The following is a 26,733-nucleotide window of genomic DNA, read 5'->3' as shown; positions in this document are numbered from 1 at the left end:
TAGAAGACCACCAAAGCTGATGGTGCCAAGAGGCCACCAGTGCTGGTAGGCTACTGCCCGCCACATCATGGGTACTGCTGGATTTCTACCACACTTTGAGCGGAAATCCCGCAGTAGCTGTGCTGGTGGGCGGAGGCGCTCTGGCGGTTCTACCACAGGTACTGCCCCACCAGTAGGACACCGCCCACCATATTATGGGCCATAATATGGCCTGGCAGTGTCCTGTTGGCGAGCGTTGCCGGCAGTGGAAGCTCCCCTTCCCTGCCAGACGACTTTCTCCCCGGAACTGGTCCTACAGGGGAGAGAGGTTGGAGGGCAGGGGTGTTGTGTGTGCATGTATGAGTGTGTGGTGTGTGCATGAATGTGTGAATGCGTGGTTGTATGCTCCATTCCACCCAGATGGCCTTGGTCACCGTCCCTCGCATCGGCAAAACCACCGCCGGAAGATGATCTTTTACCTACACTGTAGCAAAGAGCTGGAACAACCTCCCCCTGCACCTCAGACAAAGCCCGTCGCTCACCATCTTCAGGAAGACCTTCAAGATGTGGCTCTTCAGAAGAGGCCCCTCTTCTCCCCCCAGTGCCTTGAGAACCTCACGGGTGAGTAGCCACGCTCTATAAATACTGATTGATTGACTGTATGCAGGTCTGAATGTTGGAGTGAGTGCGTGTCTGCATGTAAGTGTGTATGCGTGTGAGAATTCGTGTTTGGATGGGTGTGCGTATGCGTGCATGAATGTGTGTATGAATGGAGTTGTGAACGCGTGTATGAATGGAGTTGTGAATGCGTGCATGGATGCGTGTGAGTGGATGTGTGTATTTAAGTGTAGGTTAATGGGTGTATGCATGGTGTGTGTGGGTGTCTGTGTATGCAAGGGGGGTACAGTGTCTGAAGGGGGGTGGGTGAGAGGGGTGCTGTGCCTGGAGGCGAGGGAGGGGTCAAGTGCTTGCTGGGGGGGCGGAGGAGCCATCTACCGGTGACAGGGAAGGAATTCCCTGTCACCAGTAGCCCTTCTGCCATGGATTTCCTGACTGGGCTACAGCCGCAGAAACCAAGTCAGAAGGCCGGCTCCTAATACCCCGGGCGGTCTTCTATGGACCGCCTGGTTGGAGATGATCCTCTCCAGCCCAGTAGTTCAGTCCGCCATGACAGTATGAGTGGAGACATGGCTGGTCTGCAGAGGCCAAGCCGTCACACTCATAATATGGCGGTCTGCACCACCAGACTGTTGGAGGTGGGACCGCCACATTTACCATGGCGGTTTGAAGACCACCAGGGTCAGAATAACCCCATAGTCCTGTGATGGGAGTACAATCATTCACTATTATCTTGAAAAGACGATAAAAGAAAATATAATTCAGAGCAAATAGTGCTCAATGCCTGTTTGGAAACAAAGGAAATTTCACAGCCTCAAACCTTGATTACATATTCAAAGACCACAATTCACATCTGTTATCTATTGTCACATTCCTGTTCTGGTGCATGATAATTGACAATATGGATCCACTGACAATATACAGCATTGCTCATAACTATTTTTGATTAGGGCAAAATAAAAACCTCAATCCACATATGAGATCCAAAGCAAACTAACATACAGACAGCTTCCAAAAAAAAAAGTGTATTAAAGGACAATCTGACCAGACATATTTATGTGTCCAGGTGAATAGTAAAGTTATCAATGTAGCATTTATATCACTCTTTTATCCAAATTACTTTTCAAAAAGGCATTTTATGTAGAAATATTACTCAACAATCAAAATTGGTACTTATTTTAACAAAAGGATGAAAAGACCAAGGGCCTGATGTAGATCTTGATGGTATTACTGCCTATCCGCAGTAGTAACGGACCAGAATATTCCATCACGTAGACAGTGTGTCGCCCACTGTATTTAGGTGCATTTAGGCTGCGCTGCCGACCCCCACAATGGAGTGCTCTTCCTAGTTGTCAAGATGGTGATGTTGTGTAGCCATTTTAGCCATAGCTCCATGCACGTTATTTTAACACACTAGGACAGGCCACTGTGCACCTTAACCTAAATATATTTTACTCGGCTTCATTTTATTATTGTTACAATAAGCCACTTTTACAGTTTTGTTTTATTTTCTGTTTATCTAACTGTTTTTGCCTAGGCCGGCACTCTGTCTCAAACAAGAAATTCCTGATCACTCTGTGCTTCTTCCAAGGCTACAGCATGGTACATTGCCGGTGAACATGGTAGAAGTTTAGTCTCCAACATTCATAGAAAACACGCATCCTTACGTAGGTACATTTTCCCAGAACATCAGCTGTGTTGTTATAAAAACACTTCCTTGTCCCTTACATGCTAGAGGGAGATTCCAGCCAGAGAACCACAACTGTATGCTAATTGCTGAATGCTTCGCTACAGATGCTAACGCAGACCACAGGCCTTTGCTCAGGTATGTGGGATGATGTCTTCCCAGGGGAACCTGAAGGGAAGAATTAGAGCTTAACGTACTGTGCTCTATCATATCTTAGGTAGGAGATAATCTATTGGCAATAGTGACAATATAATAGAGTTATTCTTATGCTTCACTCTTCTCGTCACAATTTTAATACTGTTATGTTGTGTTGTCCTGGTTATTGCAGCTCACGCTTTGCTATCTAAGATGCAGTTGTTTTATTGAACTCATTACTAAAACATATACTGCCTCTATTTGTCATTTATATATGAGACTAAATGTAACTGAGAGAAACGGATGAAACCTGAGTGACCACATCTTCGCTGATAAACCAATTATGTCATGTGCTCGGCTGGCCAATTATCCCTATCCTTGGGTAGAGATGAGGCACTGCTAGTTAGCTGGAGCAAAACCCGGATTGGAGCGACAGGCGTCACCCGCAGTGGATTAGACTTAGGGGGTCATTACAACCCTGGCAGATGGCGGAGAACCGGCGGTAAGACCACCAACAGGCTGGCGGTCTTACCTTGGTGTATTATGAACATGGCAGTTACCGCCATGGTCATCCGCCGGTTCTCCATCACGCCCGCCAGGGCGGAGACGACCGCCGGGCTGGAGACCTGGGTCTCCAGCCCGGCGCCCGGCACTATACTGCCTGAGGTATTTGGACCCGGCTTGCCGCCGTGGATTTCCAGCGGTTTGAACCGCCATGAAATCCATGGGGGTAAGCACTATCAGTGCCAGGGAATTCCTTCCCTGGCACTGATAGGGGTCTCCCCCACCCCGATTCCCTCCCCTACACCCCCCACTACCCCTGCTACCCCCCAAAGGTGGCAGGGCCCCTCTCCCCACCCCGACCCCCAACATAACATTACTCACACACACCTGACACGCATGCAGGCACCACCAACACACACACGCACACACCCTGACATACATGCCTACATCCACACACACAGTCAGACACGCACACCCACATGCAATCATACACGCACACATCCATACAGACACACCCACAGCCATACACGCACTCATTCCCATACACACAACACCCCCACAAGCATACACGCACTCACACCCCCCTCTACATACACACACGCACACCCCCATGCACGCACACTACACCCAACACCCCTCACCCCCCTCCCCCAACGGACAATAGACTTACCTGGTCCGTCGATCCTCCGGGAGGGGACGGGAGCCATGGGGGCAGCTCCGCCAATACCACACCGCCAACAGAACACCGCCACGGCGAATCACAGGACGTGATTCGCTGGACGGTGTTCTGTTGGCGTGGCGGTGGAGGTGGAGCAACCTCCACTTCCCCGCCGCCCTCAAGTATGGCTGTTGGCGGCTCTCTGTCGGAATAACGACGGAGAGCAGCCAACAGTCATAATACGCCAAGCGGTCTTCCACACGGCGGTCCATCTGCGGTCTCGAAAAAAGACCCCCGAGGTTGTAATGACCCCCTTAGTCTCCCACACCATGGGCGATTCTGCCGCTCAAAATCCAGTAGTCTCATTAGAATAATGAGAGCCTACACAACACTCCCACCAATGCTCCCTCCTGTAACAGACAGTGTTCTGGTTCCTAAAAACCTAGCAAGTGATACATTGTATATATAAATACATTTGCTGATGAAGCCGCAAAGTCAGCAGTGGCTGCTGTTGCTGCAGTAACTCGCTTGAATTCAAAACCGGACTCAGACATATGGACTCCCGAGACAGCTACGGCAGATGGTACGCCCTATCCAAAAAGATTTCCTGACAAATATTCCTACTGCATGGGAGGTATGCTGAACGCTGAGGTTAAGATACCAGGCGTAGGGGTACGAGATATTCCCAACAGAGATATAAGAACACAATTAATTAAAGCAGCGCATGAAGGGGTGGCATCGGCCCATGCTGGTGTGGCGGCAACAATTTCAATCTTACAAGCCCACTATTGGTGGCCAGGCCTATACAAAGAGACCAAGCAGTATGTCCTTTGCTGTGACATCTGCCAACAAATCAAAGTTTCCACTGCCAAACAAACGCCTGCCGGAGACACCCCTCTTGATTTAAAATAAACCATTACAATGTGTGTACTTGGACCATTGTGGTCCCCTAACACTAAATAGTGCATACAAGTATATATTAGTCGCTGTTGATTCTTGCTCCAGATTTTTATGGGTGTGGCCACAACGCTAGCTGACGCTCGGACTGTTATTAAAGATTTGCGAGCCTTTATCGGTACTTATGCGGTTGTGGCTTACCACTCGGACCAGGGCCCTGCTTTCACCTCAAGGGCATTCAGGGACACCATGGTTTAGTTGGGGGTCCAACTCCAGTACTCATCTCCATTTCATCCTGAGGGAAATAGTTTTGTGGAGCGATTAAACCGTGATGTAAAAATCCTTAACAGCCAGGTATGGGTTGTAGTTGGCTTAATCACCTGTGTGGAGTTCATAGAGCACTTAACAATCAGCCTAGAAGGTCCCTGGGGGGTCGTACTTCATATGAGTGCCTGTTCGGAACTCAAATGTATGTTCCTGATCTTGATGGCCCTGGTGAGGAGGCGGCAGAAAGACCTTTTGACATAAATCAACTTGCCACTGTCCTACAGGAATTGCAACAGTTCTGTGATGACAATTCTTCCATCAGTGCTGCCTCTACAGGAATCAAGGATGTACCTATAATGCCTACCGGCTGGATTCCCAGAATCGGGGAACCAGCACGTGAAAGATCACTATGAAAAAAGAATTTGGTCCTTCCTATTGAGCACCAGTCCCAGTCTTGGGGATACATGATACCAGAACTGTAATTCTACCGCCGTTGGCAGGTGGCAAAGAAAATCATTTTGTCTCCATCGACAATGTTAAGCTACACCATGTGTCCGATCCTGCACAGCAGACCAAGAGGAACACCTGGTAGTTCCCAAATCCCTCTCACTAATGGTCAAGACGTTCCTCTACAAGTTGTGAGCAGCAACACTGACACCTCTCCGAGCTTGGGGAGGGTGGAAATTGATCTTGCATTGATTCCACTAACATCAAATAATACAAAAATAGTTGATCACTTCGATACAGCTTCAACACAGATGGATGGTCCAGTTTATTCTGTACCACCGTGAGAAACACCAACTCCACCAATGAACACAACTCCAGCTTTTGCACAAACTGCTTCTGGATAATTTGCCGACATCAATGATGACGTTTCTGACTCATTTGCTTCTTCGACACCTGAACTATCAAACACACGTAAGCTAATGAACTGGCTTAAAGTAACATATTTTGGTTTTCCATGGAACTATCTATGGCTTTCCTTCACAGTACTAGCTTTCCTACTTTGGATTGGTTTTGTTATCACTTTCTTTTTATTAATACATGGTCATTTTCTTCCTGAGAAATCAACAGTTGAATTGGTGGATGAGGTCCTAAAACCACATTTTTCATCACATGAGGTCCAGAGAGACTTATCTTTTGTGAAAATTTTCACAACACCAATTCCTGATGGGATTGTTTGGAATAAAGTAATATTTGATATATATGATCCCACGGAAGTTATTCAAATACCATATGTGTTCAAACTGTCAATGAATGATGTTATAATACCCGGCACTGTTTCTGATGATTGGGATGTGAAAACAGTTGATTCTATGATGACTGAATTGCAGTATTATACTGTAGTTGAAAACGAAGATGTTTATCAATCTAAAGAAAATTGTGGTGATATGTTTTGCTATAATTATTATGGACACCATTTCATACATAGAGCGAGCAGCCCCAAAACTGTTTATAATTATACACAATGGGAACATTGTCCAACTCCAGCACAAGGGAGTTCCAAAACATATTCTGAAAAGTTTACAAAATTTTTCTGGGCATAATGTAAAAAATGCTGAGCCATATTATTTTAAATTGCCACCTACTAAAGATATACATATATTATTGATGAATATGAAATGTATTCATTCGGAATACTTGTTGGCTATAGAAGGCTATGAATATTGACTGAAATCGATTGACTTGAAAAGTGTATGGGGAAATAGACACTGGCAAATAAGGGGGAAGGAGGCTTTATTCAGAGCATGCCTGATACCTGTACAAATGATATTCTTAAGTGAAACAGTACAACAAACAAGTTGTCTAGGCTTAGCAAAGATCAAAGAATTAAACACGCCCAGCATACCTGCCCCTGCAAAGTTTTATAAATGGCAAAAATATATAAATGCAACTGAAGATCAGCTCGACGAATGGGTCCAGAATGGTACATTTAATGTTTCACTGACACGTCCCGGCGGGTGGTTATTTTGGCTAATAGATACCAATGGGTGTCACCAACGTTTTATCAACTCTTTAGGGGTTTTTAGAACTAATAGGCCAGACTCTCGCTATATATCATCCGAACATGCGAGTATAGTTACAACATATAGTGTAGGGAAACTATGCCAGCAATGGTTAAGAACTTCCTCAGTAGATGCGGTTAGAGAACACTTCCATCTCCTGTCTAATAATACTGACTTGCAGGACTTCCTGTTAGGCCCCAAGAAACACAGCAGAAAGCGTTTTTTATATGAAGTATATATTAAAATTTGGAAGCTTTCCCAACAAGAAGCAGCTGCCCGGTTAAGGCATATAGACCACGAAAATCTAAAAAAGCCATTGGCTTTTGTAGATAATGGGATTAATACCCTGTCCGACTGGATATACACCTTAAATAACATTGGGCCTTATTACAACTTTGGTGGAGGGTGTTAATCCGTCCCAAATGTGACGGATATCCAGCCCACCGTATTATGAGTTCCATAGGATATAATGGATTCGTAATACGGCGGGTGGGTTATCTGTCACATTTCGGACGGTTTAACCCCCTCCGCCAAAGTTGTAATCAGGCCCATTCTCTCTTCTTTAGACATCATACAAACAGATATGTCTTCATTACCCCATGGACAGAGTCAGCTAAGGTCTATTATGCAGTTGAGTTGGACACTTCAAATATTGAAGGCAGGTCGCATTCCCTGGCAGCATGTCAGCGCAAGGAAAATATTTTCTTCCTTTAATTTAAAGCGGCAAAAACAACTAATGGCTAAGAAGGAAGCGACTTATGTCATGCTAAACATCAAGAAATTAGAAAAGTTGCCTTTTACTGTGGCTGAAATACCATCTGCTAATACACGGGGTCATCAAACTGCCTATTTCTACACTTCAATTCACCTCCTGTTTGAAACACATTCCGGTAGGCAGATATGAAAGGCTGGGAGATAGTTACATCCATGAGGTGTGGGAGCTTCCCTTCTCATACAAATGTCTTAGTGGCATGAAAGAAGTCTTTCTTAGCAGTAGTGAATGCGAGACTTCTGTCAGCCATTCGTTGATTTGTAAACAGCTGCCCTTGCATGGGGCGTGTAACGCGTATGCAGCAAACTTGGCTTGTTATCTGAAGGGAGTTCCAGTCCCCTTGATTAGACCTACGTTCCAGGTGCTTTCAAACTGCAGCTATGTCCTCCTCAATGGTGAAGACTGTTGTGGGATGCGAGCCAGAATAGTTTATGTTGTTTTGGTCTCTAAGGTCGTTACATGCTGCGGGAACATACTTTTTACCCCCACTGACATAAAAGAAGTAGCTGACATTTGGCCTCACATTGCTACTTCAAATGTGGATTTTGACAAGTTGAGCAGACTTGTGTCAAAAGCTTGTGGCCCTTGCATCTGCATGCAAGATCTACACACTTCAGGTGGCCATGTCGTCAGCAGAAATACAGTCCCTTTTAAGTACAAACTTTCCGAGACATTTTGGTGAACTCGTGGTACAGATATTTAATGCGTCCAGTACATTTCTTTAAAGCTGGTAATTCTGGTTTCATTCACACCTTCTCCTCCATATTCGGTTTAATACCATCAGCCATCCACTCAATTTTTTCTACTATTTTTGGGGGATTTCCAGTAACTTTGGCTATATTAGCTGGCATCTTGCTGTTGCTATTTTTTATGCGCAATGGCTGTCCCGTCGCAACAAGGAGGAATGAAATCGCTCCCATCAGCGCAGCTGTGTCGTGAACGCATGATGTAGTATTTTGGAGCAACACTCCTGGAGCAATTAGAGTGTGACTGGTCTTTGTCATTCCGACCAGTTTTACACTGTGTGCAGCTCGTGTTTCGGTGCCTCTGGTGCTCTTTCGAACACACACTGGAAGTCTGTCTTTCTACGCAGCGCTTGCTTTCATTGGAAGCTGATCTGTTGAGGTTCACTCTGAGGGCTCATTACCAGACATGCGCATTGAGGTTGTGTTTGCTACACGAAGCTACTTATGAGTCGCCCTTCCTGGAGGATGTGGCACATGACTCATCATTGGGCACACCACAGAATGCCGCCTTGGCTGAGGCTGAGGCTCTGGAACACAACTTCTCCTTGATCCTTTTTGGCGATGACTTTCCAACTTTAATAACGGATGAAGTGGAAGATTTCCTGTCCTCTATGGACCCGGAATCGATTGGAACATTTAAAAAATAACGTTGCCTTTTGAAATTCGGTTTATGCCACATGTTTATGTTTTACAATGTCCTGCTACATGCTCATCTGTCCCTTCAACTTGTTATAATTGGCATTGCTTTTACATATATATCTTAGGTTGAGCTTTTAGTAGCAATTTTATTTTGTCCTTAGGCTCTGAACCACCTTCAACCGACAATGGGAGGGTGTTGTGTAGCCATTTTAGCCATAGCTCCATGCACGTTATTTTAACACACTAGGCCAAGCTGCTGTGCACCTTAACCTAGATATATTTTATTTGGCTTAATTTTATTATTGTTACAATAGCCACTTTTACGGTCTTGTTTTATTTTCTTTTTATCTAACTGTTTTTGCCTAGGCCAGCACTCTGTTCTCAAAGAAGACATTCTTGATCACTCTGTGCTTCTTCTAAGGCTACAGCACTGTACATAGCCAGTGAACCTGGTAGAAGTTTAGTCTCCAACATTCGTAGAAAACACACATCCTTATGTAGGGACATTTTCCCAGAACATCAGCTGTGTTGTTATAAAAACACTTCCATGTCCCTTACATGTAAGAGGGAGATTCCAGCCAGAGAACCATGACTGTACGCTGATTGCCGAATGCTTTGCTACAAAGGCTAACACAAACCGCAGGCCTTTGCTCAGGTATGGGGGATGATATCTTCCCAGGGGAACCTGAAGGGCATAATTAGAGCTTAATTTGCTGTGCTCTATCATAGCTTAGGTAGGAGTTAGTCTATTGGCAATAGTGACAATATGATAGCGTTATTTTTATGCTTCACCCTTCTTGTCACAATTTTAATTCTGTCATGTTGTGTTGTCCTAGTTATTGCATCTCACACTTTGCTATCTAAGACTCAGTCATTTTATCAAACTCATTATTGAAACATATACTGCCTCTGTTTGTCATTTATATACGAGACTAAATGTAACTGAGAGAAATGGATGAGACCTGAGTGCCCACGGCTTCACTGAGAAACCACTTATGTAATGCCCTCGACTGCCCAGTCAACCCTATCCTTGGGTGGAGATGAGGCACTGCTAGTTAGCCGGAGCAAAACCCGGATTGGAAGGACAGGTGTCACCAGCAGTGGGTTAGACTTAGTCTCCCACACCGCAGGTGATTCTGCTGCTCAAAATCCAGTAGTCTCATTAGAATAATGAGAGCCTACGCGAAAGAGGGTTCACACAACCTTAGATTTACAGCTGTGCATGTGGTGTATTGCCGATGGATGACTGACTGAGGGAGCCCGTCGCTGGATCCAAAGGACATCATAAATAGGGAGTGGCTATGGAATAGAGGTAAGTCACACACACACACTGTTCCTTCACCATATGTGTCCCCTGCATGACACACGACTCAACGCATCACTTACACACTGTTATCCATTGCCGTACCAAAGCAACATAACCCGTACATGCCAAGAACACACATTGCCATACATCTAAGACACAGCACACACACACACACTATTGACACTGCATCCAAACATGAGATAATCACTAATACAACTGCACACTCAAATACACAAACACACTACACAAGAGACACAACTACACACATCCCAACAACGTCCGCCACTCAACAACAACACTGAACTAAATGTTGCAGACATCGACACAACACACAATGAAAAATACACAACCACTTCACACCCAGATGTACGTGCCACACATACTGACACAAATACATCACCCACTCTAGCTCCCTCCACCTGAACCAGCTAATCACATTACACACATACACATACTGACTCACATACACTACAGGAAGCACAACATTACAGGTATAGATCCCTTTGCAATGTGCACCTATGGAGTTAGTTAACAAGTAAAAATGTAATGTAATTGTGGTGCCAGCATTCATTTGGCATGAATACTGACATCAAAATGAGATGTGTGTGTGTGCAATATGTGTCTTGTACCAGTGTGTCCCTATCCATGTCTGATACACTTGTGTCCTCATCATATGCATGTCGCAGTAATTTAAAAAAAATTGCTTTGACATGTATATGACTGCAGTGGTCCAGAGGTCATGTGCAGTGACCACACAACGTACATAGGCATTACGGAGTCACTACCTTCAAGTGCAGTGACAGGGGAGTTGTGCCCAGTTTAAAACAGACATGAATTCAGGAGAAAAGGTAAGTATTTACCTCATTTCCCCTCCAATCTGCCATCTCAGATGTAGAAGTCAGAGCGTCACAGTTGGCTTTGTGGTAAGGCACATGCAAATCTACTGGGTGATAAGGGTGGCTGGAGTCCTGCCACCAGCCACTATTTCCTATGGCTCCATCGACACGGGTGGAGTTTCTTAGCTTAGGAGATATTGGACATTTAGTCAAAGGTTTCCACTAGCAGACCCAGTGAAAAGATCTGCTGGCGGACACAATTCTTTGCCTCACTCTAAATACAGCAGATGAACCAGGAGTTTGGTGGACAGGGTACTCTGTTATGTCTGTAACACAGTAACTTGTTGCCAAACCATAAACAAGGCTCAATGTTCTAATGTAATTACTTCAATTTCTTTTGAACACATTACATTAGCTTCAATTGTTTGTGAATGGAGGAAATAAACCAAAATGTTTGTTTTTCTTATATGTGGTACCTCAATCTTTCCAATATGCAGGTTTGTGGAGTTCTAATTAGGTTTATCAACCAAATAGTATCAGTTTTATCTTGCAGGTATTGAAGGTCAGACAATTCCAGTTCATCCAGGCTTTGAAGTCCTGAAAATGGGTATTAAGTATGTATGCTTTTCTGTGATTGGGAACAATAACTGAGTACCATAAGCGTAGATAATAAACAAGGATGCCATGGTCAGTTATACTGAATGTGGTACAAAAGACTTCAAAACCAGCATTAATGCCCTCCCTTTGTTTCTAGCTGTTAGCAATCACTCTGTCACATGCCCCAAATGTGTGCTTGGTCCACTGGTTCCGTCTGTAGCAGTGACGCTATCAATCCTAACATCCTGTAGAGAGTGGTTAAGTGAAGTTGGGGCAGTGGACGGGGCAATGAAATCCTTGCTGTCCTGCCACAAGAAAAGAACTGTATTCTACAGAATCGACTCAAATTATAACTACCTCCTCCTGTGCCGATGCACAGGCTCTGCATTATGTTATGTTATGCTATGTTATGTTACGTTATGTTCGTTACCTAACAGGACTTCAAGAGCACACACATACCCAAAGGGCTTCCTGGTGCTAAAAGAAGATTTAGTCCATCCATTTGAAAAGAACCACTATTTGCTGCTATTTTCATAGAAACAACATCCAGATTATTGTAGAGCTATAAACACCTTTTCTCCCTACAAGAAAAGACCACAATAAAGGAGTGCCAATATAGGTTACAGAGTGTAAGGCAACATTAGCAACTCAACTGACAAGAGTGTCTTCCATGGTAAAATCTAAAAGAATCAGAAAATCAAAAGACTTATAAATATTTTAAATTAGTGCAAAATTTGGATAGAATAAATACAAAAATGCCTATCAACATTTAAAACATCCATTTACTAATTTAGAATTATGTGGCTGTTCTCAGTTCCAATTTATGACATAATGAAAGTGAAAACACTTTAAAAACACTGCACACCGTGAGGGGTAATAAGTCCGCAGAAATAAAACTTTAAGGATGAAGTTGTTCAAGGTGAATCCCATTGAGTTATTTTTGAGAGAATCTCAATTATTCGTCCCAATGTCCCCAGTCTCCACAACGTTTTTACCATGTATTAAATTACAAGGATCATCAGAAACTGAAAAAATGAGAACATGCACACAGATCTTAAAAACTCACGAACAAAGACTAATTTAGAAACAAATAAGGTGGATACAATGTAGACAAGACGTAGCTAGGCAAGACACCATTGAAGTAATGCTTGAAATGTAACTATGGGAGTAGAAATGTACTAGCCGGTCACACTAATATTTAACAGGAGTGTAATACGCACTGCAAAAGCCAGTAGGTTTAGCTTATTTTAGAAGAATGTGCTCTTCGTCCATTGGCTTTAAGACAGAAAGAAAAAGGCTTGATACTGACGAAGAACTGTTTCCTCCTGTCACAGAAGAAGAGCACAAGAATTGGCATGCTGAAATTAGTAATACTGAATATTCACTGTGAGGCAGATAACGCAGAAAGTGGTGCTCAAAGCCTTATTCTAAAGCCGTCAATGAGGCGTCTTGGCAAAATAATGTAAAAACAAATAACTCTTCTCAGATATGGCTGGCCAAGAGTTCTTCCTGATAGTCCTAGGAATAGACCTCCCATATCCCAAAACAGTCAATATTGCTGTAGTAAGGCTATACTGTGTATTGATGCAGGCTTGAAGAACTGTGAAGACAGTGGATTTTGTATGTGCCATAAAACATGTTTTATGGAAGGAGTTTGAATCCCAGTATGAATGACGAATTTCCGATGTGTATATAGTGAGAATTGATAAGTTGATAACAGTCTTGGCTGCCCTATGGCATGGTATTACTGTGTTTTATTTAGTCCTAAGGCTAGAAGTTAGAAAATTATAAGCATGCATCTTAAAGCTGCGCAGAGATATGAAACATTTTCATTGAATTGATATAATTAAATCAGGTTCTAGGACATCTGTTATTTACAGCACTTGAAGCGCAAGCACAAAGTTAATGCTACTCCTGTAGGTGTGTGCATATGTTAGATGTGCTTGTATACGTTTATTTATTTCAATGTTTCCCCTTGCACTGATAGTGTTGCTTTATTCCTCAACTGATGCCTATGTGATTCCTTTCAGTACCCGCAAGTGGCCTTGTGTGGTGAGCTGGTTGAAGTAAATTTAGACCTGTTGCAAGCATGTGAAGTAGTCTTATAGTGCTCATAAACGCCTGTACGAATTATCATTAATAACTTTTGGAGTATATTGCCACTCATTTTAATAAAAAGCATACACATGCCTTCTACAAAATATGACATAATCATTTGAGAGAATCAATCCAGTGAATTACGAAGGAAGGTTAGGAGTGCTCATTTTGTTTTCATTTAAAGTATTAATTGTTGCAGATTTCTAACTATGGGGCCAAAGGAGGGTCTTACATAGGACACAGTTGTGGATTTTGGAAATACTTGGAAAAACCACACTACATATGTCAACCACTGCCATTTTTTAAAATAGCACCGATTAAAAAAGACCCCTTCTGTTTTATTTCTGAAAAATAAATATTCAAATTTGAAGAATCAAAAATAGTTGATTAAAACTCATACTTCTATATTTCCTGCATCGTGCTTGTTAGCAAAAGCTGTGGATAAAACAGCTCCTATTTCAGATGCCTAGTGTCCTTTCTTGTGTCCTAAAATCAAAGAAAACGCGTTTACTCTAATTTTCTAACTACATGTCGATGTTTTTACCACCTCTATTTACTTGTGGAAAGAAAGTACAGCCTAGGTTACTTTTTTCTGAGTGAACGTGATGGATAAAGCTACATGGATCTGCATGGTTTGGTCCATTACAGCACTGGGCCCACATCCAACATAAATAGGAACCCTCAAGCTGCATTCAGGCAGGTGACTAACCTATTACCGAAACTTAGTATAGCGTTTTTTTTTCTTCCTTAATGCAGGATTATCAAAATACAAAGGAAAATCCGGACCGGTCAAGACCCACAGAAGCAGATAGAAAAATGCAATGAAATGTATCTAAGAAGCTGACATTGTACTTATTAAATGGGGGCTTAAAGACTGTGTCTGGGACATCCTGGGCACAATTCAACGATTCATGGCATTCATTGCAGAATTAAAGTTTCTGGTATTCAGTAGATGCTGCTGATGAAGGTACTGGGTGCCTCTGGCACTGGCATTGGCTGGTACATGACTGGTAATGGAGATGACTGGGAGTGGCATTCCCACTTAGGCATAGACTAAGAAAAATAAGCAGACACAGCAGTGATATGCACAGACCCAGAAATGGTCCAACATTGCTGGCTATTCTTTGGACAATTTTACTGAGGAATTGCAGCCCTAAGCATGCTTCTTGCAAAATAACCTGATTTCAGACAAAAACCTATAGATCCTCATCCCCAGTATCTGAACACACTGAGGGGTGATTGGAGTAACTAAAATCCACAGCTCAAATTCCCCAGAGGCTCATTTCAAATCATGGGGTTTGCTACAGAGACCTCATCCCACTAAACCATATGCTCTTGTCCTCCTATACTTCTATAGGCTCAGCAGCAGTGGTGGCTAGTAAGTACAGCTTAGAGAGGGTGGGAGAAACACACACATCCCCACTCACTTACACCCATATATTCACATTTAGACACGTGAACACAACTATTCACAACATTCACTCACACACAAAAACACATACATTCATACATACATGCAGGCACCAAACAGCCAACTAAAAACAAAACTTAACTGCTGCAACTCTTGGGGCAGGAAGCCTCAGGGGTACCAGGAGGGTTGGGGCTGCTGACTTCCCTCATTAGGTCAGCCAGTGAGAGAAGGCAGTAGTTCCTACCTCATCACAATGTAGGATGGGTCAGAGAGACTGCTGACCCCACCCAATCTGTGACAAGGTGTCAGTGTTAGACCCTCAGCCCTGGGCACTTCAGGGCTTAAAACTGATTCACCCAAGTATGAGTCTAACACTAATGCTCCCCCTTGTCATGGGGGAGAGGGGTTGTAGGACCTTTGCCAAGCTGAGGATGTCACGCCCAAGGAAGTTGTGACACCCTCAACCCAGCAAAGTTTAGCACAGGAAGCCAGGAGTCAGCCCATTTTTATCTCCTGGCTGCCTGACCTGAAAATAGAGAGTGTCTGTCAAGCTGACCTTTGCATTAATATTAATTGTATGTGTTAGTATTATTTGTATAATTGCTATTATTATTTTTAAATATAGGCCCATATTTATACTTTTTTTGCACTGCATGTACGTCATTTTTTGACGCAAAAGGGGCGCAAACTTACAAAATACAATTATATTTTGTACGTTTGTGTCGCTTTTGCGTCAAAATATGACACAAACGCGGCGCAAAAAAAGTATAAATATGGGCCATAGTTTGTAATCTGAATTGATTTTGAATTGTTAAACTTTAATTGCTAATGGCAATTTATAGTGTTGTAGCAGGTTGTTGGGTTTGTAGGGAGAATGGGTGTGAAGTTAATTAAGGAATAGTTAATTATTAATTATGTATTAATTTTTATACATATATGATTGATATTTATTTCTAAATTGCGTTATAATTTATTTGTGGGTTGTGACGTTAGTAGGAGTATAGGGTGGGAAGTTAATTAGCTAATAATTACCAAATAATTTATAAATAATTATGAATTATGTGGTTGTTTATTAATTATGTACATTTCGTAATAATCATATATTTTAGTTATATTTTAGGTGCAGGCTGCTGGGTTTGTAGGGGCATAGAGTGGGATGTTAATGAAGTAATACCTATTTGATTAATTATTGTATTGATTGTTAATTACGTGCATTATGTAATACTGATTTATTTTGGTTTTTATTTTAGTTGTGGGTTGCTAAACTTGTAGGAGTATAGGGTGGGAAGTTAATTAAATAATAATTACAAAATAATAGGTATTAATATATAATGACATATTTATTGATTTATAATTATGTAAATTGTGTAATTGTGTTGTGCTTATTTATTTCCATTACATTTTAGATGTGGGTTGCTAGGTTTGTAATGGTATAGGATGGAAAATTAGCTAAGTAATAATTAAGCAATTGTTGGACCTGGCCCTTTTACAGGGTCATTCTCCAGACTTTTTGTCTTTTGCCTCCTTATTTTTCTGACCTTTGTTGGCTGACGTTTTTACTCTTAGCACTTTTTCACTGCTAACCAGTGCTAAAGTGCTTGTGCTCTCCCTTACAAAATTGGTATGATTGGCTTATACCTAATTGGCATATTTAATTTACCTATAAGTCCCTTGTAAAGTGGTAGCCCTATACCCAGGGCCTGTAAATTAAATGATACTAGTGGGCCTGCAGCGCTGCTTGTGCCATCCACTGAAGTAGCCTGTCAAACCTATCTCAGGCCTGCTAGCGCAGGGCCTGTGTATGTAGTTTTCTGACACAGGGACCTGGCATCTAAATTTACTTGCCAGGCCCAGAACTCCCCTTTTACTACATGTAAGTCACACCTAAGGTACGCCCTAGCTAGCCCTATCGGCAGGGTGCCATGTACGTAGAAGGCAGGACATGTGCCATTTTGCGTGGCCTGTCCTGGTATGACAAACAGCCGAACTTGGGCCCATATTTATACTTTTTAATCCCTGCATTTGCGTAATTTTTTGATGCAAAAGCAGCACAAACTACCAAAATGCAATTGTATTTTGTAAATTTGTGCCGATTTTGCATAAAAAAACAACAGAAATGCAGCGCTAAAAAAGTATAAATACGGGCCTTGGTGTCTCACTGCTGTGAGTGCTTCCTTCTCATAGGATTGCATTGTAAATGCCCTGCCTTATGTGCAAGGGGTATTGTCTGATTTATGAGAGGTAGCGTAGGCACGTTTGGTATGGTTGTGATAGTGATGAGAAATGCTGCTTACTGACGTAGTTGTGTTTTTTATTACTATCACAGAAATGCCACTTCTAGAAAGTGTGCATTTATCTGTGCTTATGACTGGTGTTTCGCAGCCTGCCTCCAATCAACGTCTGACAGTTGGGGCTTTGTGCATACTTTTCAGACAGCCTGTACAAAGGGAGGGTGGAGGTGTCACAGAGACTGCATTGGGTGCGGGCGAGTGCCTTCTCGTACCCCCAGAGGGGTCCGAGCTTCCCAAAGCCTCACCGCAGGACTCGGGAGAAGGCGCAGGGAGCACCCCCCTTTCTCCGATCTCTGCCCTAGGAGCAGGACGCTCCTTTTTCTTAAAAATTGGCATTTTGTTTCCCTGCAAACAGGGAAGTGAAACCTCAACGGAGGCTCCCTTCCTCTCACCCCAATCATTGTTAGCTGGGCCCACACCTGGTGTGAGGAGGCCGAGGCAGGTCCCCACCTAAATCGTGGGCCCTCTATGCTCCTCCTGTAGGCACAGGGAGAGCCTCTTCTTCAGGACACCAGGTACTTTCTAGGAAATACTGGCTCTAGGAGCCTCGTATAGACCTTAGGGAGTTTATAGGTGTCCTACCTGCTTTCCTGCCATTATATATATGTGCTGATGTTCCTTTTATGGGCATGACAAGCTGATATGTATTTTTATGACTTGTGATATGTTCTCTAATGTTCCTTTTGTGGTTATTTATGAAGTTTTAATGACAATTGCATAGAATTCTTACTGTAATTCCAGACTACTGCTTATGTTGCAGAATCCTGAGTACTTACGTGTTCTAATGTGACAACTGCGTATTCTTGCAGAGTATTAGTAACTTGTGTAACATTCTGACAACTGCTAAGGTAGCAGGGTATTACTTAAGTGTAATGTTGGTCTAAGTATGTTTTGTGCAATACAGTTTATTTTTTAAATAGCTGTGTTGTGTTTACTTTGTGGTGTACATTTTGCGTCACATGTGCTGTGTGTGTTGTGCAAATGCTTTACACATTGCCTCTAGGTTAGGCCTGACTGCTCGTGCCAAGCTACCAAGGGGGTGAGCAGGGGTTATCTTGGACTTGTAACTCCCTTGCCCTGACTAGAGTGGGTGGGTTCTGCCTGGCTTAGGTGCAGACCCTAGCCAACCAGAAAACCCATTTCTAACAAACATTAATTACTAGATTTTTTAAGAATTTTGTAAATTGGATAATTTGTTTATTTTTTGTTATTTTCTATATACATGTTATGTTAATTAATAATGTGCATAGTTAAAAAAAAATTATAAGTTCATAGGGGTATTGAAATATGTATTATATTTGTAGTGAAGTAGTTTACATAGTGTTGCTTTGACTAGAATGGTAATAGTACGTTTTACCCTTCTGAAGTCCAATGCTTTTCATAATGTTACACAGCATAAGTCAGAATAGTATATTTTACCCCTCTGAAGTTCAATGCTTTCCCTATTATTGCAGAGACTGGAGTTGGAATAATAAATGTAACAGGTCCTTTAGGAGAAGGGGCCACGCCCCCCCCCCACCTTTTGCCCCTCATGAAGAGTGCCGGTCAGGCTGAACAAAGGTCAGCCAGACAGACACTCTTCATGTTCAGATCAAGCAGCCAGGAGTAGACATGCACGATTTGTGCAGACTCCTGGCTGCCTGAGCTGAACGTTGCTGGGCTGAAGAGGTCACAGCTCCTGAGGGCACGACCTCCTCGGCTCAGCAAAGGTGCCTCAAGGCCCTCCCTTGAGTGACCCATTGACTTCGACCTGGGCGTTTCAGTTTTAAGCCCTGAAGCGCCCAGATCAAGTGTCAATCAGTGACACCTTGTCACAGAGTGGGGTGGGGTCAGCAGTCTCACTGACCCCATCCCACTCTGTGACGAAGTTGGGACTGCTGCCTTCCCTCAAGGTCCTAAGGTCAGCCAGCGAGGGAAGGCAGCAGTTCCAACCCTCCTGGGACCTCCGAGGCTGAAGGTAAGTGTGTATGAGATCTTTTTTAATGAATATTTGGTGCATGCATGCATTTTTTAATGTTGATGAGTGTTGTTAATGGATGTGCGTGCATGTGTGTATGAAAGTGTGAGTGTGCATCCCGCCCACCCCCTTCCTCCTAAATCTGCCGGCAGCCACTGAAATGTAACTCTTCCGAAGTCCAGTGCATTCCCTTCTGTTGCAATATTTGAAGTAGCACTCATGTATTTAACCCCTCCGAAGTCCTACAATTTATCTACTGTTGCCTAAATTGGATTGGGAATAATATATCTGTATTACCAAACTTCAGTACATTTCCTAGTATTCATCGAATATATTTATATTTGTTTATATTTTTTATTTTATGATACTTTACAAAACATTTTTGTGAATGTGTTTTTTTGTTTTGTTTCATTATTTAATGTTGATGTTTCAGAATGTAATTGTTATTTTTTCTGTTTCATGTCAAAATATATATATTAGGCATGCATTTTTATATAAATAAGTGTGTGTGTGTATATATATATGTGTAAAATGTGTTTTTCATAGTAGTTAATTAAAAAAAATTAACAAAACTAATGTAAAATATACGTTTTGAATAATTGTGTTACATTATATGTTACATTATATATCTATATGTGAGTATATATAGATATATAAATGAACATACACACGTAGATATATGTATGTGTGTTTATATATGTATATGCTTATAGGTGCATTAAATTAATGGTATATTTTAAAATATTGAAGATTTCTATATTAAGAAATATCATTTTTGCATGTTTTTAAAGATATACGTGTGAAACAGTATTTTTTTATTTTCTTGTACTTTCCATTACAAGGATAGAAAATCAATATTTCTGGAAACAATATTTTTGACACAATATTTCTGTTTCACATGATTGTTGATTTTGATATCATGTCAGTGATCCCTTTTTTGCACCCACTCAAAATGAGATTGCTTTCTGAAGTTATGAGAGAGTCAGGGAAGAGGGAATAGATTGTCTGCAAGTCCTTCTTCTGGTTGATATAATAACAACAATAGCATATATGTCTCTTAAATCTTTGACCCAGTTGTCCAAGTAAAGGCCTGGAATGTTTCTGGTCACCAGGAGCATTAGCCTATAGAAGTAAGTGCTCTTACTCACTCAATGCTGGCATGCTTCATCGTCAGGTCTGCTCCTCATTGGGCTGGTGCGGCAAAGCCCAGCAGGAACCTAAAGGAGGCTCTTTGCCAGAGATCTCCTCATATTGCCAAGGTGATACCTGGGATATGTGTGTCACTGGTATAATAGTTGGAAAATTGGAATGACGTGTGATCAATAATTGACTATCGATATTTCTCAAGGAAAAGTCAAGTGACAAGTTCTATGTCAAGGTTAAAAAGTGAGGTAAGTGTGGGGAAATTATGATCCTAGCTTGTTCTTTAACTCATCATAAAGAAGCACAGAGAGTTAATGTGGCTACTGCATACCACAAAGTGTAATGGTATACAATTGATGATGCAGAACGAAACCCATATACAAGAGTCCAATTCTTTAATTTGAGTTCATTGAAACCTTCTCCTTATTCATTTTTAAAGGACAGCACATGTGTATTACATAGCAGACAACCAATGAATTTCGTCCTTTAAAATAGGACTTCTTTAGAGCTACTTAGTCCATTTTTTTCAGTTCACCACATTCCTACAGTATAGTCCATCTAACAATAGTATAAAAATCCTCCACTGTGGGTACCTTCATTAATATCCATCAGGGTGACAACAACCCTTACGTAATGTTTTCCAGCTAATGGACTGGACTGAATAGCCCTGAAGAAGTCCTCTTTTAAAGGACAAAACACGTTGGCCGTCTGCTATGTAATACACATGTGCTGTCCTTAAAAAAGAATAAAGAGAAGATATGGCCTGGTTGGCAGGAAAAATGGTGGTGATCATGCAAAAAGATGCACTTTCTTACAATATGGATATATCCTGGTACATGTGAGTGTGGCTTCCTCAATAAGAGGAAATACAATTAAAATATCTAGTTTTAAATACAGCAATACTAAATAACATACACAACTTCAACTTTAAATGAGTGTAGGAAAGTACCATCTTCCCTGGCATGTTACCCCCATTTTTCACTGTATGTATGTTGTTTTAGCCCTTGTGTCACTGGGATCCTGCTTGCAAGGACCCCAGTGCTCCTAGTATGTGCCCTGTATGTGTTCCCTGTGTGGTGCCTAACTGTATCACTGAGGCTCTGCTAACCAGAACCTCAGCGTTTATGCTCTCTCTGCTTTCTAAAGTTGTCACCTCAGGCTAGTGACTAAATTTACCAATTCTCATTGGCACACTGGTACACCCATATAATTCCCTTGTATATGGTACTTAGGTTCCCAGGGTATTGGGGTTCCAGGAGATTCCTATGGTCTGCAGCATTTCTTTTGCCACCCATAGGGAGCTCAGGCAATTCTTACACAGGCATGCCACTGCAGGCTGAGTGAAATAACGTCCACGTTATTTCACAGCCATTTTTCACTGCACATAAGTAACTTATAAGTCACCTATATGTCTTACTCTCACTTGGTGAAGGTTGGGTGCCAAGTTACTTAGTGTGTGGGCATCCTGGCACTAGCCAAGGTGCCCCCACATCGTTCAGGGCAAATTCCCCGGACTTTGTGAGTGCGGGGACACCATTACACATGTGCACTATACATAGGTCACTACCTATATATACAGTCACAATGGTAACTCCGAACATGGCCATGTAACATGTCTAAGATCATGGAATTGTCACCCCAATACTATTCTGGTATTGGGGTGACAATTCCATGATCCCCCGGGTCTCTAGCACAGAACCAGGGTACTGCCAAACTGCCTTTCCAGGGTTTCCACTGCAGCTGCTGCTGCCAACCCCTCAGACAGGATTCTGCCCTCCTGGGGTCATGGCAGCCCCGGCCCAGGAAGGCAGAACAAAGGATTTCCTCTGAGAGGGTGTTACACCCTCTCCCTTTGGTAATAGGTGTGAAGGGCTGGGAGGAGTAGCCTTCCCCATCCTCTGGAAATGCTTTGATGGGCACAGATGGTGCCCATCTCTGCATAAGCCAGTCTACACCAGTTCAGGGATCCCCCAGTCCTGCTCTGGCGCGAAACTGGACAAAGGAAAGGGGAGTGACCACTCCCCTGACCAGTACCTCCTACGGGAGGTGCCCAGAGCTCCTCCAGTGTGTCCCAGACCTCTGCCATCTTGGAAACAGAGGTGTTGGGGGCACACTAGACTGCGCTGAGTGGCCAGTGCCAGCAGGTGATGTAAGAGACCCCCACTGATAGGCTCTTACCTTTCTTGGTAGACAATCCTCCTTTCTTGGTAGCCAAACCTCCTTTTCTGGCTATTTAGGGTCTCTCCTCTGGGGTATTCTTCAGATAATGAATGCAAGAGCTCACCAGAGATCCTCTGCACTTCCCTCTTCGACTTCTGCCAAGGATCGACCGCTGACTGCTCCAGGACGCCTGCAAAACTGCAACAAAGTAGCAAGACGACTACCAGCAACATTGTAGCGCCTCATCATGCCGGCTTTCTCGACTGCTTCCTGGTGGTGCATGCTCTGGGGGCTGTCTGTCTTCACCCTGCACTGGAAGCCAAGAAGAAATCTCCAATGGGTCAACTGAATCTTCCCCCTGCTAACGCAGGCACCAAAAGACTGCAACAACGGTCCTCTGGGTCCCCTCTCATCCTGACGAGCGTGGTCCCTGGAACACAGGAACTCTATCCAAGTGACTCCCACAGTCCAGTGATCCTTTAGTCCAAATTTGGTGGAGGTAAGTCCTTGCCTCCCCACGCTAGACTGCAAACCTGTGTACTGTGTGTTTTGCAGCTGCTCCGGCATCTGTGCACTTCTCCAAGGATTCCTTTGTGTACAGCCTATCCTGGGTCCCCAGCACTCCATCCTGCAGTGCTCAACCCTCTGAATTGGACTCCGACATCGTGGGACCCTCCTTTGTGAGTCTGAGCCAGCTTCGGTTCACAAATCTTCTAAGTGCCTGCTCCGGTACTTCTGCGGGTGCTGCCTGCTTCTGTGGGAGCTCTCTGAGTTGCTGAGTGCCCCCTCCGTCTCCTCCTCCAAGAGGCGACATCCTGGTCCTTCCTGGTCCCCAGCAGCACCCAGAAACCTCTACTGTGACCCTTGCAGCTAGCAAGGCTTGTTTGCAGTATTTCTTTGTGGGAACACTTCTGCAACCTTCAGCACGCCGTGGGACATCTTCCATCCAAAGGAGAAGTTCCTAGCTCTCTTTGTTGTTGCAGAATCCTAGGTTTCTTCCATCCAGAGGCAGCCTTCTTGCACTTCATGCAGGGTTTCTTGTGCTCCTGCCCCCCCTGGACACTATTGCGACTCTTGGAGTTGGTCCCCTTGCCTTGCAGGTCCTCAGGTCCAGGAATCCATCTTCAGTGCTCTGCTGGTGTTTGTGATTCTTGCAGAATCCCCCCATCACGACTATTGTGTTCTATTGAGTAGTAGGTGTACTTTACTCCTACTTTTCAGGATCTTGGGGTGGGGTATCTTGGACACCCTGACTGTTTTCTTACATTCCTAGCGACCCTCTACAAGCTCCCATAGGTCTGGGGTCCATTCGTGATTCGCATTCCACTTTTGGAGTATATGGTTTGTGTTGCCCCAAGACCTATGTTCACCCATTGCATCCTATTGTAACTCTACACTGTTTGCATTACTTTTCTTACTATTACTTACCTGTTTTGGGTTTGTGTACATATAACTTGTGTATATTACTTACCTTCTAACTAGGGGTACTCACTGAGATACTTGTGGCATATTGTCATGAAAATAAAGTACCTTTATTTTTAGTAACTCTGAGTATTGTGTTTTCTTATGATATTGTGTTATCTGATATAAGTGGTATAGTATGAGCTTTGCATGTCTCCTAATTCAGCCTATGCTGCTTTGCCACAGCTCCCTTCTATCAGCCTAAGCTGCTAGAAACACCTCTATTCTACTAATTAGGGATAACTGGACCTGGCACAGGGTGTAAGTACCACAAGGTACCCACTATAAGCCAGTCCAGCCTCCTACATTGGTGGTGCAGCGGTGGGATAAGTACTTGCAACTGCTTTACCACTTTGTCATTTGGTACTTTTCATAAGATAATCATATACCAAATAGTTCAGTGTATGTACACTTAACCAAAAAAGTTTACTTTTCTATTCTAAAACTTTTAACAAAGTTCTGAAAAGATTTTGAAAACTTCTAAAAGTTTTCCCAAAGTTTGAAAAAGTTTTTTCTGTGCTTTCTAAATTTCTAAAAAAAAATTATTTCTCACTATCCTTAAACCTATACTATCATGTCTGTTGTAGAGCCCACTCCCAAAACTGTTGCAACATATGAGAGTTTAAACTATACAAGTTTGAGGTGTCTCTGCCTGGATAGAGGTTTGAGTATAGGAAAGAACCCTACAAAATAGTTTCTCTTTAACATGCTCATTGTAGATGACCAGAACCAGTCTGGCCCATCTCAGGAGAGGTTAGAGAAGGGAGACGCTTCCCAGTCAGATTCAGAGGAGTTGGGGAGGGTTCTTACAAGGGCCTGCCCCCTAGCAGGGCACCTAGTGAAGCTGGTAGTGATAGAGGTTCCCACAATAGTAGGGCATCCTTCATCCCTAGAGGCCAGGTTACTAGGGTCCAGACAGTTAGGGACTGGTCCCCCTCTGAAGCTTCCCACATTTCCTCTCGGTCAAAAGCATTCCCAACCCACCCACCCTGAGGATAAATTGTTAGAAAGGGAACTCAAAAAGTTGAGGGTTGAAGAGACCAGACTGAAGCTTAAACAGCAGCAGCTGGCCTTAGATAGGGAATCCCTAGACACAGAGAGGGAAAGACAGAGGTTGGGGTTAGTTCCCCATGGTGGCAGCAGCAGTATTTCTGATAGCAATGCTGTTAAAGAGTAAGATTGTAGGAATCTGCACAAGATAGTCCCCCCTTACAAGGAGGGGGATGACATTAATAAGTGGTTTGCTGTGCTTGAGAGGGCCTGTATGGTACAGTTGGTCCATCAAAGGCAGTGGGCTGCTATTTTGTGGCTATCTTTCACTGGAAAGGGTAGGGATATGCTCCTTACTGTTAGAGAAAGTGAAGCCAATAACTAAAAAGTTTTGAGAGATGCACTCTTGGATGGATTTGGCTTAACCACTGAACAATAAAGGATTAAGTTCAGAGACACCAGAAAAGAGTCTTCTCAAGAATGGACAGATTTTGTGGACTGTTCAGTGAAGGCCTTGGAAGGGTGGTTGCATGGCAGTAAAGTTTCTGACTATGAAAGCCTGTATAATCTTATTCTGAGAGAGCATATTCTTAACAATTGTGTGTCTGACTTGTTGCACCAATACCTAGTGGACTCTGATCTGACCTCTCCCCAAGAATTGGTAAAGACGGCAGACAAATGGGTCAGAATAAGGGTGAACAGAAAAGTTCATACAGGGGGTGACAAGGATGGCAAGAAGAAGGATGGCACGTCTTCTGAGAAGTGTGGGGACAAAAGTAAACATTCTGAGTCTTCACCAGGCCCACAAAACTCCTCTGGGGGAGGTGGGTCCAAATCCTCTTCTAATAATCAACCTAAAAAGCCTTGGTGTTATTTGTGTAAAGTCAAAGGCCATTTGGCAAGTGATTCCACTTGTCCAAAGAAAAACACCAAACCTCCCACTACCACAACCCCTGCTGCAAATTCTAGTGCCCCTAGTAATAGCAGTGGTGGTGGGAAATCTACTACTAATAGCCAATCCAAGGGTGTATCTGGGCTCACTATTGGCAATGTAGTTGGGGTTGGTCTTGTTAGGGAGACCACAGAGGCTGTTTTAGTCTCTGATGGTGGCATTGATTTTGCCACCTTGGTTGCTTGTCCCCTTAATATGGATAAGTACAAGCAACTTCCCCTAATCAATGGTGTTGAGGTTCAGGCCTACAGGGACATAGGAGCCAGTGTAACTATGGTGATAGAAAAACTGGTCCACCCTGATCAACACCTACTTGGTCAGCACTACCTAGTGACAGACGGTCATAACAACACTCTTAGCCACCCCATGGTTGTTGTGAATCTCAACTGGGGGGGGGGTTACTGGTCCAAAGAAAGTTGTGGTAGCCACAGATTTACCTGTAGACTGTCTACTAGGAAATGATTTGGAGATTTCAGCTTTGGCAGAAGTGGAGTTGGAGGCCCATGCAGCAACGCTGGGCATTCCTCTGCATATTTTTGCTTTAACCAGGGCTCAGGCCAAAAAGCAAAACGGACAGGGTAACTTGGATCCTGGAAAAATGGACCAAGTGCTCCCTAAAGCTAG

General features: G+C 43.1%; 1 protein-coding gene across 1 annotated transcript in view; it reads right to left on the bottom strand.

Annotated features, from left to right (window-relative positions):
* The window catches only part of LOC138259657 (sodium- and chloride-dependent neutral and basic amino acid transporter B(0+)-like), a 558,437-nt gene that overhangs the window by 67,280 nt on the left and 464,424 nt on the right, over positions 1-26,733 (bottom strand). The gene's annotated exons all lie outside the window — the stretch shown is intronic.

This window comes from Pleurodeles waltl, chromosome 2_1 (genome assembly GCF_031143425.1).
Source record: "Pleurodeles waltl isolate 20211129_DDA chromosome 2_1, aPleWal1.hap1.20221129, whole genome shotgun sequence".
Classification (NCBI taxonomy): domain Eukaryota; kingdom Metazoa; phylum Chordata; class Amphibia; order Caudata; family Salamandridae; genus Pleurodeles; species Pleurodeles waltl.
Note: the sequence above shows the minus strand (reverse complement) of the source record. Positions and strands in the feature narration are given on the sequence as shown.